Below are 10,814 nucleotides of genomic sequence, written 5' to 3' on the forward strand. Positions count from 1 at the left end.
GCAGGGGATGTGTGGGGACAAGGCATGACCGAGGACAAGTGGCAGGTGTGTGGGGACAGGCGAGAGGGACACAGGGCAGGCGAGTGGCACAGGGTAGTGAGGGGAGCGCACAGGGGAGCACACAGGGAGCGGTAGGAACCAGGCAGTGTTTGGTGCTCTCGTGGCAAAGCTGCTCTCCCTCAAGGTGTCGGTGCCCCCACCCTGAGGGTGAGGCGGGACTGGGTGAAGTCAGGTGGGATGGGATGGCTTAGGGTAGGGGAGAGGCGGGGTAAGATGGGATGGGGTAGGGACATACAGGGTGGGTTGGAATGGGTGGAGTAAGGTAAGGTAGGGAAGAGGTGGTGTGGGACGGAATGGGATGGAGTTAAAAGGAATGAAATGGAATGGAAGCGAGGAGAGATGGCGTAGGAGAGAGGTGGGATGGGATAGAATAGGAGAGAGAAGGGGTGATGGGATAAGGTAGGGGAGAGGTGGGGTGGGATGGACATCCTCACAGTGCCAGGGCACCTCGCCAGGCTTTTAGTGACAACCCCTCAGGCCCTCCTGTGGTGATGTTGCAGGGGTCCTAACTACTCTGGAGGACGGAGCTCTCAAGACCATATTCCCCTCTGACCACCAACACCCAAACTGTCCTTTGGAGTGAGCTCCATCTGGAACAGAGCCAGATCTTCAGGGTAACAGGTGAATCAGGGGTATCTCCCCACTACAGATGATGCCAGACCAAAAGAAGCATTTGTAGGGCTCTAAAGGAAAGTCACGTTTACAATGGAAAAGGCTGATTCTGGTCATGATTTTAAAAAGAAGAGAAAGCCCTCAGATGCCCCCAAGGCATGTTTTATTAAAAGAAGGGCTATTTTCTCTTTTCCAGCTGCACATCTGAGGTTAACACTGATTTTCTGTGGTCTCTTCGCTTTGGAATGTAATACAAAGGGATTTAATCAATAGGGTGCTACAGAAATGTAAATAGGCTTTTGTAAAGATGGCTTTGAAAATCTATAGAGAGTAATGAAGAACTAGAAATCTCCTCTGTAATTATTAAACACCCTATAAAAATCTATGTAAGGAATAATTCTCCATTAGTTAAAAATATATAAAAATATGTGTGCCATTTATAGCAGCACTTTCCAATAATAGCAGAAAATAAATAGTGTGAAGAATGAAATCAATAGTGTATCCCACCTCATCTCTGCAGACAGCAAGGAGCAATGCCGATTGCTGTACTTGCAACAGAAGAGTGTCTTCCTGGTCCCTCAACTCAGGACTGACTTATGCCTTGATGCATATCTGCTTTAGATCCCTTTCAGGGTTTCTGCTTCAGTTCTACTTTTATTTTAAAATGTATAATAGGTAACTTATAATAGTAATTATTATTTTCATTGATTTGTCCTTGTGCTTAAAATATTGATCTCTGACCATGATCTTACTGTTTTAGGCATTGTGCAGAAGAGTAAGCAAGCTATGGAACCACAGATGTCACTATATAAACTAATCAGGTTTTAAATCAAATTATCTGCTTGTTGGTTTTTGTTTTGGGAATTAAACCTGGTATGATATTTTCCTTTGTCTCCATTTATGTGTGTTCCCTTTGCATGATGTGTTATTTTAATATTCTGAGTAGGAAGAGCATCCACTGGGCTTTTTCTGTCCTGCATTTTATGTTATACAATTTTCTTGTGTCTTATCTCCATCCTCTTAACTGTATCTTGTGTCTCAATTTTTATTAATTTTCATATTGGGAAGAATGTTTTCATTGTGATGAAGCTGCCCTAGCATATGTTTTCCTCGTGGTAAAATAGGAATCTCTGCAGTTTTGAAAGCAAGATAACCAACCCATGCTCAGGAAAAATCAGGAAAGCCAAGGTCAGCACTTTGGGTTTATATGCATCCAGGCACTACTGCTAAGATGAAGGGGGAAAACCCCTAAATTCCTCTGATTGCAGTGAAATGTCCTTCAAAGCAGATAATTGTAAGAATGGCAGCAATTGCAGGACTTTAATATCCCGTGTTATAAGCATTAAAGATTTCTATTAGGAAAGGTCACAAAATAATATATTGTTTAGACATGGGAAAATGGTGTTGCAAAAATAATACGATAAGAGCTATTGAGAGAAGGTCCTTTGTGGAGTCCCACCCTTCACCCCAGAGCTGTTCAGGCCATGCACCTTGTGCTTCTTAAAGGCTGTGGCCATCTTCCCACAGCCCAAGCAGTTGCAGAGTGCCAAAACCTGGAGGAAGCTGTAATTCTGGAAAGGATACCAAAGGAGGTGATAAAACAGCTGCTACTTGCAGGATCCACAAGCAGTGCTGTGAGCTCATCCCACAGAACTGAGTGGGAGTTTGTTACTGATATCCCAGAGCACAGGCTTAGCCCAACTCCTCCAAATTCTGAGCTGCTCATTATCTTCAGTCTGCACCTGCTTCCCATCTTCAGATTTAATCTGTAAGCAAAAGTGGCCTCTCAAGTGTGCTGAAGCAGCCACTGAGATTTTCAACACAACTGAAGCACTGTAACCAAAAGATTTTGCCCCCTGATAATGTTACCTTGATTTCTGATCATCAAAATACAGACCCTGGCCAAGTCCTGCAGCCTTTGCAGACGTTCTGGTGACAATTTCCCCTTTTTTAGAAGAAACAAGTAAGTAATGCCTGAAAATCTGTAGATGCTGAAGAAGTCAGTGCTTCATCTTTTACATTTCTGCTTCCAGGGATAATCCCAAATTCTTTGGCCAGATCTGGATTATGATTTCTTGCAAATGGCTGAGTCTGGAGATTAGAATGGATAAAGCAAGTAAAATTAATGATGACTGTCAGCATTATAATCTTGATTGTTTCTGTTACTTTTTTAGAACATAAAAAACACAGTTGGATCTATCTAGCTTTATCTTTTGTCTCCAGCAGCCAAGACTGGATGCTTAATAAATCAGTGTAAAAATAGGCTCTGTGTTCTCCTATTTACCTTATAGGAGTAGATAGTTTACCTTATTTACCTTCCAGCAACTAGGGAGGTAGGGATTTCTGGAACTCATGGTTGAGTCTAAGTACTCCACTTCGTAGCTACCAGTGATCCTGTTGTCTAGGAGTTTTTAACTCTTTTTGAACCCATTTGTGGTTTTCGCTTTCTACAATGTGCTGAGACAGGATAGTTCTTCACTGTGTAAAAACAATTTCAAGTCTTATCCCTGTTTAATTGTTCCTTTGTTATAGAGGCAGTAAATTTATTGTTTATACCTTCTCACCATCATTATAGGACAAGGTGGATTGACTTAAGATGAAGGAAGAGGGCAGGTTTAGATTAGATATTAGGAATAAATTCTTCTCTGAGAAGCTGTAGAAGCCTTGGCACAGGTTGCCCAGAGAAGCTGTAGATTCTCCATCTCTGGAACTGTCCAAGGCCAGACTGGAGCAACCTGGTCTAGTGGAAGGTGTCCCATCCCATGGCAGGGGTGGGAACAAGATCATCTTTTACGTTCCTTCCAAACTCTTCTGTGATTATTTTCTAGCCTTTAACTGGATTTTCCTCCAGCTATCCCTTTTTAAATTTCATGTAGTTTTCTCTTGTTTTCACTGGGAGACTTTATCACCATCCTCTCTAGCCTATCTAATTTTACAAGAAAACACTGCTTTGAAACCTCGATTCTGCTAAAATGACTTGAATTTCGCTGGGTCTGGAATAGACGAGAGCTGTCTGGCCAAGGGACTTTGAATAACTCTGAGCATCTGGGCTAAGGAGTCCTCTGACTATGGGAGTCTCCTCATCATCTAAGGGGGAAGCTACTGATTCTTAACATTCAGTTCCCCCTTTTGACCACTTCCTAGCTTCACACATTTCCAGAGGGCTTTTCACTTCTGTCTCCAGATCTCCTGCAGTGCTCTAACCAGTGTCTGTGTGGTTGGGGTTATTTTTTCCTCTGTGCTTTGCACTTATCACTGCTGAACTTCATCTGCTGGTTTATCACCCAGTCACTCAGGGCAGTGAGACAACATTGTCTCAACACCTCTCCAGTGTCTGTGTGTGCTCAGCAACTGCAAAGAAGCTTAGCTGCAACATATTACAGAGAAAAGCAAAAATGTGCAAAGCAAATGCTGGTTCTTCTTCCTTTGTATCTACAGAGCATTTTACATTGATCTGGGTGCAGGAATAATTGCACGAATGAAAAATTCCTGCTGGAAAGGAGACTATCCTCTACCTGCTGTAAAATTTCAGTGCCTGTAGTGCCCTTGTGCACATTACTCCTCGAGCAGGTTGATCATGGAGCAGAGCTGTTTCCTTTGGGGGCTTGGATATGCAAGGAAGCACATGCTGCAGCTGGGATGTCTGTTCTCTCCAAATCTGCTATGTGGGGGTCAGGCAAGTGTGGAGTCCTAGAGAGGGCTTCCAGCAGCTAAAGGGGCTACAAGAGAGCTGGAGAGGAACTTTTATTAGGGGCATAGGGTGGTAGAACAAGGAAAAAGACCTTAAGCTGAAGGAAGGCAGGGTTAAATTAAGTATTGGGAAGAAATTCTTCCCTATGAGGGTGGTGAGGCCCTGGCACAGGTTGCCCAGAGAAGCTGTAGATGCCTCATCCCTGGAAGTGTTCAAGTTTGGGTTATATGGGGCTTGGAACAATGTTGTCTAGTGGAAGGTGTCCCTGCCCATGGCAGGGAATGGAATGGGATTGGATGATCCTTAAGATCCCTTCCAACCTGAGCCAGTCTGTGATTCCATAAGAATCTGTGGCACTGCTCTGGAACCCCTGAATTCCCACCTTTGCAGTGGGACACCCCCTGCATATCCCTGCTGATTCTGAGCATCTTCAGGAGCAGACAGAGGTCAGACAAGGAGCTTGTGTCTTTTAAGGCAACCAGAACAGGAACAAAGAATCTTTGCATTTAACATCCACTTCAGAGAGTAAGAGCTGTTGGAAAAAAATAAAGGGCTTTTTGATTTCGCATTGCAAAAATTCCCTATCTAACATAAAGTCCCACAAAACAGAACTTTACTATCTTATAGCTAACCCTCTGCTTTAAAGACAACAAAAATGGCACGTCCCCATTTCTGTTGAAGGAATATTTTTAACCAAGAGATGTTTTTTCAGCCTAGATGCATGATAGATCAAGGAGAAAAACAGGTTTCATTGACTTTTAAAGCAACCTCAATTTCAAGAAAGAAAAACAAACCTTTTGTACTGTAACAAACAACATCCTTACAGTACAAGTGCAACTCTCAGATCTGAAATATTTTGGCCAGATGCAAATAGTCACATTCGAATGAAGATGCTGAAATAGAAGGTTTTCATTTTGTTCCTTGTTTCTTTAAAATCTATTTTAAAACTCCTTATGTCCTTTTCCAAGTGCTCTCAGCAGAGTCCTGGACTGTTTAGTTCATAATTGGTTCATTAAGGTCAAGGCCTGTACAAGCTACTGTGCAAATTCCAAAGCAATCTTGGAGTTGTAGCCACAATTCAAGAGCATGACTGATGATGTCAGCCCAAATTCCTCAAGAATAAATTGTGGTTTGCTGCCATGTGTTAACAAGTAGAAACACTTGGTTTCTAGGATTTACCCAGTCAAACTACAAGAAGCTGAAACATCTGGCTTGTCAGAATGGTCACAAGGTTATAGAGGCAATGACAAAGATGTCAGAAAATTCAATCCAGGAAATGAACACAGTTCAACCACAACATAAGTTTAGTCCCTAAACACATTGTCTTACCTTTCTGATGCACTGATTTCTATCTTTCTTAGATTTTAATTCCCCATGAATGAAACTCCATGTATTTTCAGGAAGTGCTAAACATCATGATGGTTTTTAGTAAGTACTTCTTACCACCTCTCCTGCTATTTCTTACATTTGTGATGAGAATTATAAGAAGTGACTTGCCCATTGTGACCCAAATGGAAATAAAAAAATGCAATGAGCCATAGCTATGTGACCTCAAGCCAAACACTTCAAACTCATGTACCTAAATATAGACACCTAAATAAATGGCCTGGTTTTCAGGAGCACTGTGTGACTCTCAGAGTTGTAGGTGCTCTTAAAAATCAAGATGCTTATTTAGGTATCTAAATACAGACTGAGCTTATGAATATATTATTTAATTTGCTTAAGAATGTAAACAACTAAGAAAACAAAAAAGCTACTAGAAATTCTGTTTTTATATGTGTTAATTAGAAGGCCACAGAGTGTAATTCACTGCAAGACACAATTTACTCCTCTAAAGCAAATATTGTGATAATTAATGTTTATTAATTGTTGAGAAGCAGAATTTAGGAGCCCTAGTTCAGAAGCAGTGCTAGATAGGTTTGATGGAGAAGTCCACTGTATTAGATTTGTCTTTTATTAATCTTTATCCTTAATTATGGAGATTGACACAGGAAGGCTTTCCAAAATGTCATTTTAAGGAGCTTTGTTTGTATTGAGAGATCATTTAAAAAAAATTTAATGTTTCAGTCTCCTTAAGTGTGATCCATAATCTTCAGGCTTCTTGTGTTTTTCTTTCTTCTCTGAAATTTTCATTCATTATTCTGGCACTTTTAAGTGACTACTGAAGGCATAATTGGAGTATCATGGGAAGCAGGAGGCTGTGTTATTAGTCAGCATGACACCACATCACATCTAATTAATGGAAAATAAGCAGCTCAAGCAGGTAAGTAACAATTGAGACTGTATTTTTGAGCCTGAATTGTGCTTAGAAGTGAAAACTTACTTTTTCAATACTTCTACTAAGACATAGTTTGTTTACACACTTTATCTTTGAGTATGCTTGTATTTATATCATTGCTTTTATATATTTTAGCACTGATTTTCTAGAGATCAGATTCATCATTGACTGCCAGTGTCCCTGTCCTGCCAGCCCTTGTGCAAAGGGAGCACTGGGGATGGCAAAATGGAAATGGTCTTGGTGACACAGATATTTTTGGGCAGTCACAGCTTCCACAGCACTGAGGCACTGCAGAGAGCAACCTCTAAGGAGTGTCCTTTCACATCTGCCCCCTCCTCCTGCTCTCCCAGCAGTGTGACACAGCTCCAGAAGGGACAGCCACTCCATTCAGGAGTTGTCTCCTACTGAGGCATTGATCTGCCAGGCTTACCCTTGCAGTGTTGCACTCCAGCGGTAAGCTTTTCAGGCATTTGGCAGCCTGGATGTCTTAAAAAACCTGAAGGAAAATGTAAGCTGAGTTTGCATCTGAGCTGGGAAGGGGGAAAAAGAGGACAATTGAAGTTCCTGGGGAGGATGGAAACAGTAAATGGAAGATAAAAGGGAAAGATTAAGCAGGGCCTCTAGTCTAATTGTGCCCTTCGACTGCTCCAGGTCCACCTTGGGGAGCAGCCTGCTGTGCCATGAATGTCCTGTTCAGCCAGCCCACCAAGACATCCAGTGGCATGGCAACTTCCCAGGCTGTGACATCCCGTGGCATGGCACCTTCCCAGGCTGTGAGAGCTCAGAGCCCAGCAGGCAGGACAGCCCCAACTTCCAGCTCCTTTGCCCCGCTTCCACCTTTGGCCCCTGTACAAAGATGCCAATGCTAGAACATCTCTGTGTGGAGGGATAAATGTTCCTTCCCAGGGTGTGGCAGCTCAGGGCAGATGTGATTGCAACAAAAACCTGGATTTGTCCTGGCGTGTGGATGTGTAGAGAACTCATTTCCTACAGACCCACACACCTTAATGTACAAACTGTAAAAGTGCACAAAACCTCTGAACCAAGCTGCAAGGCCAGAGTCTGCTGGAAAAATTTACCTGGATATATTGATTAATACCCAAAGGACAGAATGAAACCATCTCCTGCTGATTCAGGCCTCTTTATTATTTTAAGGAACACCTAGATCATTGTGATGAAACTGGCTTTTAACAAAGTGGTGTTTGATTTTACTTCATGGTAAGCAAAGACCAGTTGCCAGGTTTTCAGATAGTAAAACATTCCTTGGTTTATTTTCTCAGAAAAAGGAACTCCAAACCTCAGCTTTAATGCCTGGAAACACCATAGTAATTATCCTTTTTTATCTGTGTATTTTTCCAGTTCTATAAACAAGCTTAAAATAGTAAATTATAATATTAAGATTTGGGCAGAAGAGCATCAAAGGCAATATCTTCAGCTCTAGTGAACTACTTAAAGAGCAGAACTCTTGGAGCATCTCAACCTTCTCATCCATTTTAACCGGGGAATCACATCCAGAGGGCCATGTCATGATACCGGAAATCAATTGATTTTCTTCTGGTGTCAAGCAAACAGAAGGACACAATGCTTTTCTGAGCATTGATGGTTGTCAGAATAAAGTTCAGTTAAAAGGCCAGTGCCTTGAGACTGCCTATGTATCTGTGCCAGCAGTTACAAAGACCAACACTATGAATCCAGTGTGTTTAATTCAAATGAGTCAAGTCTGGTAACTGAGACCTTTGAGGGGAAGAGGTGACAGAGCCCCATCTTCAGCTTGGATCCTTCTTTACCAGTGCAAGATCCCACAGCAAGAGTAGTTTGGACATGCAGTGCTGAGGGACCACATCCACAGAGCCTCTCTTGGCTCTTTATTTGGGTCAGATTTTCACAGAAATCACTGGCAATTGCCTCTGAGCAAGGACACAGGGAAAAAAGGAATTCCAAATCTTTCTATGCTATAATTATGCTTTGTAAAGAACATGATCCTCCTCAGGTTTAGATTTCTCTGCCTAGCTATGATTACATGATCTGAGAAATGCACTCAGAAAAAAGATGTTTTCTGCCTTTGTGGACTACCTAGAAGTTTCTTTATAGAAGCAGAATGCCCATATAGATAATTTAGATATTCAGACTTTCCTGGTTTAGGTTTTGCAGATTCCTGAAAAGTAATGAGGTTGCCTTTTCCTCCCCCCTTCACCCCAGGAGCACACACACTCCAGAGCAGGAGCTTGTACTTTGGAAAAATGGGCAATTTTTTGTCAGGACTATTCATATAGAAATGTCATTTCAGTGCTTGGTAAAACAATTCAATTTCCTCATCTGTAGTTCTACCTTGTTCCAGCTAGGAATCTGCTCATTTTCATTTCAGTCCACTGTAAAAAGGCACAGCAAGCTCCAAAGGCCCATCTACGATTGGAGAGCTCTGATCTCTCTTAAATTCACTAGGAACTGTTTGCAATCCCAGCCAGGGCTGTTTCAGTGCTGTTGATGGGAGATGTAGGATCTCCTCTCCAGCACTGAAGTTCTTGTTTTTGTAACCAAAATCCATGTTAGGGCCTTCAAGCAAAGTATCCCATGTGACAATCATTTGCTCATTTGCCATCACTCTTTCCTCACTCGCCTTTTTCAAAGCCAGAAAGATGATGTATGGTATTTTTAGAGCAGGAAAAGTGCAGCTAGGAATGTTAGGATAGATGTAGTTCCTACTCACAGGCAGCTGCTACTCAGCCTTCTAGATAATGCTCCTCCATAGGGGTTGGTTTATGAAAGGAAGTTGTCTTTTCACTCAACAAGAAACTTGTCCATAGTCTTTAAATGCCAAGTTTTGCATTAAAAACAAAGTATTTCTGAAGACTGTGAGGTACAGCTGTTTCATTATCCTCTTAAAAACTGTGAATTAAGAGATATAAAATATTTCTGCTGAGTGTTTTGACTGTAACTCTACAAGTAGTGTAGCACACATCAGGAAAACATGTAGCTCATCCAAAGCCTTCCAGACAGCCATTGCTATCAATAACCAGGCAGGAGTGCTCTGATGAGTGGGAGCAACACTTACAGCTTTTAAGCCATATAGACTTTGCAGCAGTAGGTAATTGTCATTATTACCCCAGAGTGAGGAAACAGGGATGAAGTGATGCACCCAAAGAGCACAATGAGTCAATAGGGGAGCTGGGAATAGAGTGCAGAATTCCCTACATTATCCATTGGAGGCCTCAGATAATATCATTTTATAAATGCTCTATCTTTGTAAAGACTTCAGTGCTATAATTATCTTCCCAGGACTCTCATGGAAACAAGATATTTATAACTCCATTAAGCCTTTCCTGGTAATTTTATGATCAAAGTGAAAAACCCAAATAATGCTGTGCCAATCAGTCGCATGTCCAATGTCATCCAGAATGGCCACATGATGAAAGCCTCTCCTTGGCTGTTGCAATTAAGTGCTTGCTATCTTCTGCCTGCCTTTCCTGTGTCCAATTCTCCTTCTACCACATGGCGGACGGGGAGTATTTTTTGCAGTCTGATGAGCCACGCATTTAGAATGTACCAAATAACTGGGAAAGATGCTTGTTGCCAACAAAGCCTACTGGTTTGGGCTATAAATGCTTCCTAATATCCTTTCATGTGTGCCAGGTTCACCTCAAATGAGCAAAGCAACCTCAGTATTTCCACTAACCTTTTTATGTCCTTAAAATTGCAATGCAGATGCCAAGACTAACTGTAAACAACAGGTTAGGGACTGAGGCTTTTGGACCCTGGTTCAGCAAAGCACTTAAGCCTGTGCTTAAATCAAAATCCATTCCTATTCCCCAGATCCATTTTAAGTGTTTGTTTAAGGCAAAACACATGCTTAAGTTGAGTTTTGCTTGGCACAGTGCCTAAGCCCAGCACAGAGCAAGGGCATTAAAATTTATTTCTTTTTGAGGGGAAGTCATTATTTTTAGCCCACCTCTCAATAGCCACAGTCCTATCTTTTAGCCCCCAGACAGCTCTTTTGAGGAGGTGTATGTGCTAAGTCTAATCTTCTGGGTTCTGTGACAATCAGTGGCACAGAAAAGAGAAAGACCACTTGAAATACTTGGCTTGAGAGGGGCCTTTGGGGAAGCTCATTAGAGGGAAGACATGAAAGAAATTGTGATTATTCTGGGAGGTTGCCGCAGATACTGTGGGTGACTG

At 41.9% G+C, this 10,814-nt stretch overlaps 1 long non-coding RNA gene across 6 annotated transcripts; it reads left to right on the plus strand.

The window, feature by feature from the left end:
- The first annotated feature begins 379 nt into the window (after positions 1-379).
- Positions 380-10,805, plus strand: LOC137470209 (uncharacterized). 6 transcript variants are annotated; one of them, XR_010996945.1, is made up of 4 exons: positions 380-681; positions 5,536-5,791; positions 6,519-6,626; positions 8,793-10,805. It is a non-coding gene; the product is annotated as an uncharacterized lncRNA (long non-coding RNA). The 6 variants fall into 6 exon arrangements; XR_010996946.1 differs by adding an exon at positions 7,797-7,859 and having other exon boundaries at positions 382-681; positions 5,725-6,626; XR_010996943.1 differs by having other exon boundaries at positions 383-681; positions 5,725-5,791.
- Positions 10,806-10,814: the final 9 nt, after the last annotated feature.

The sequence above is a fragment of the Anomalospiza imberbis genome, chromosome 3 (genome assembly GCF_031753505.1).
Source record: "Anomalospiza imberbis isolate Cuckoo-Finch-1a 21T00152 chromosome 3, ASM3175350v1, whole genome shotgun sequence".
Classification (NCBI taxonomy): Eukaryota; Metazoa; Chordata; class Aves; order Passeriformes; family Viduidae; genus Anomalospiza; species Anomalospiza imberbis.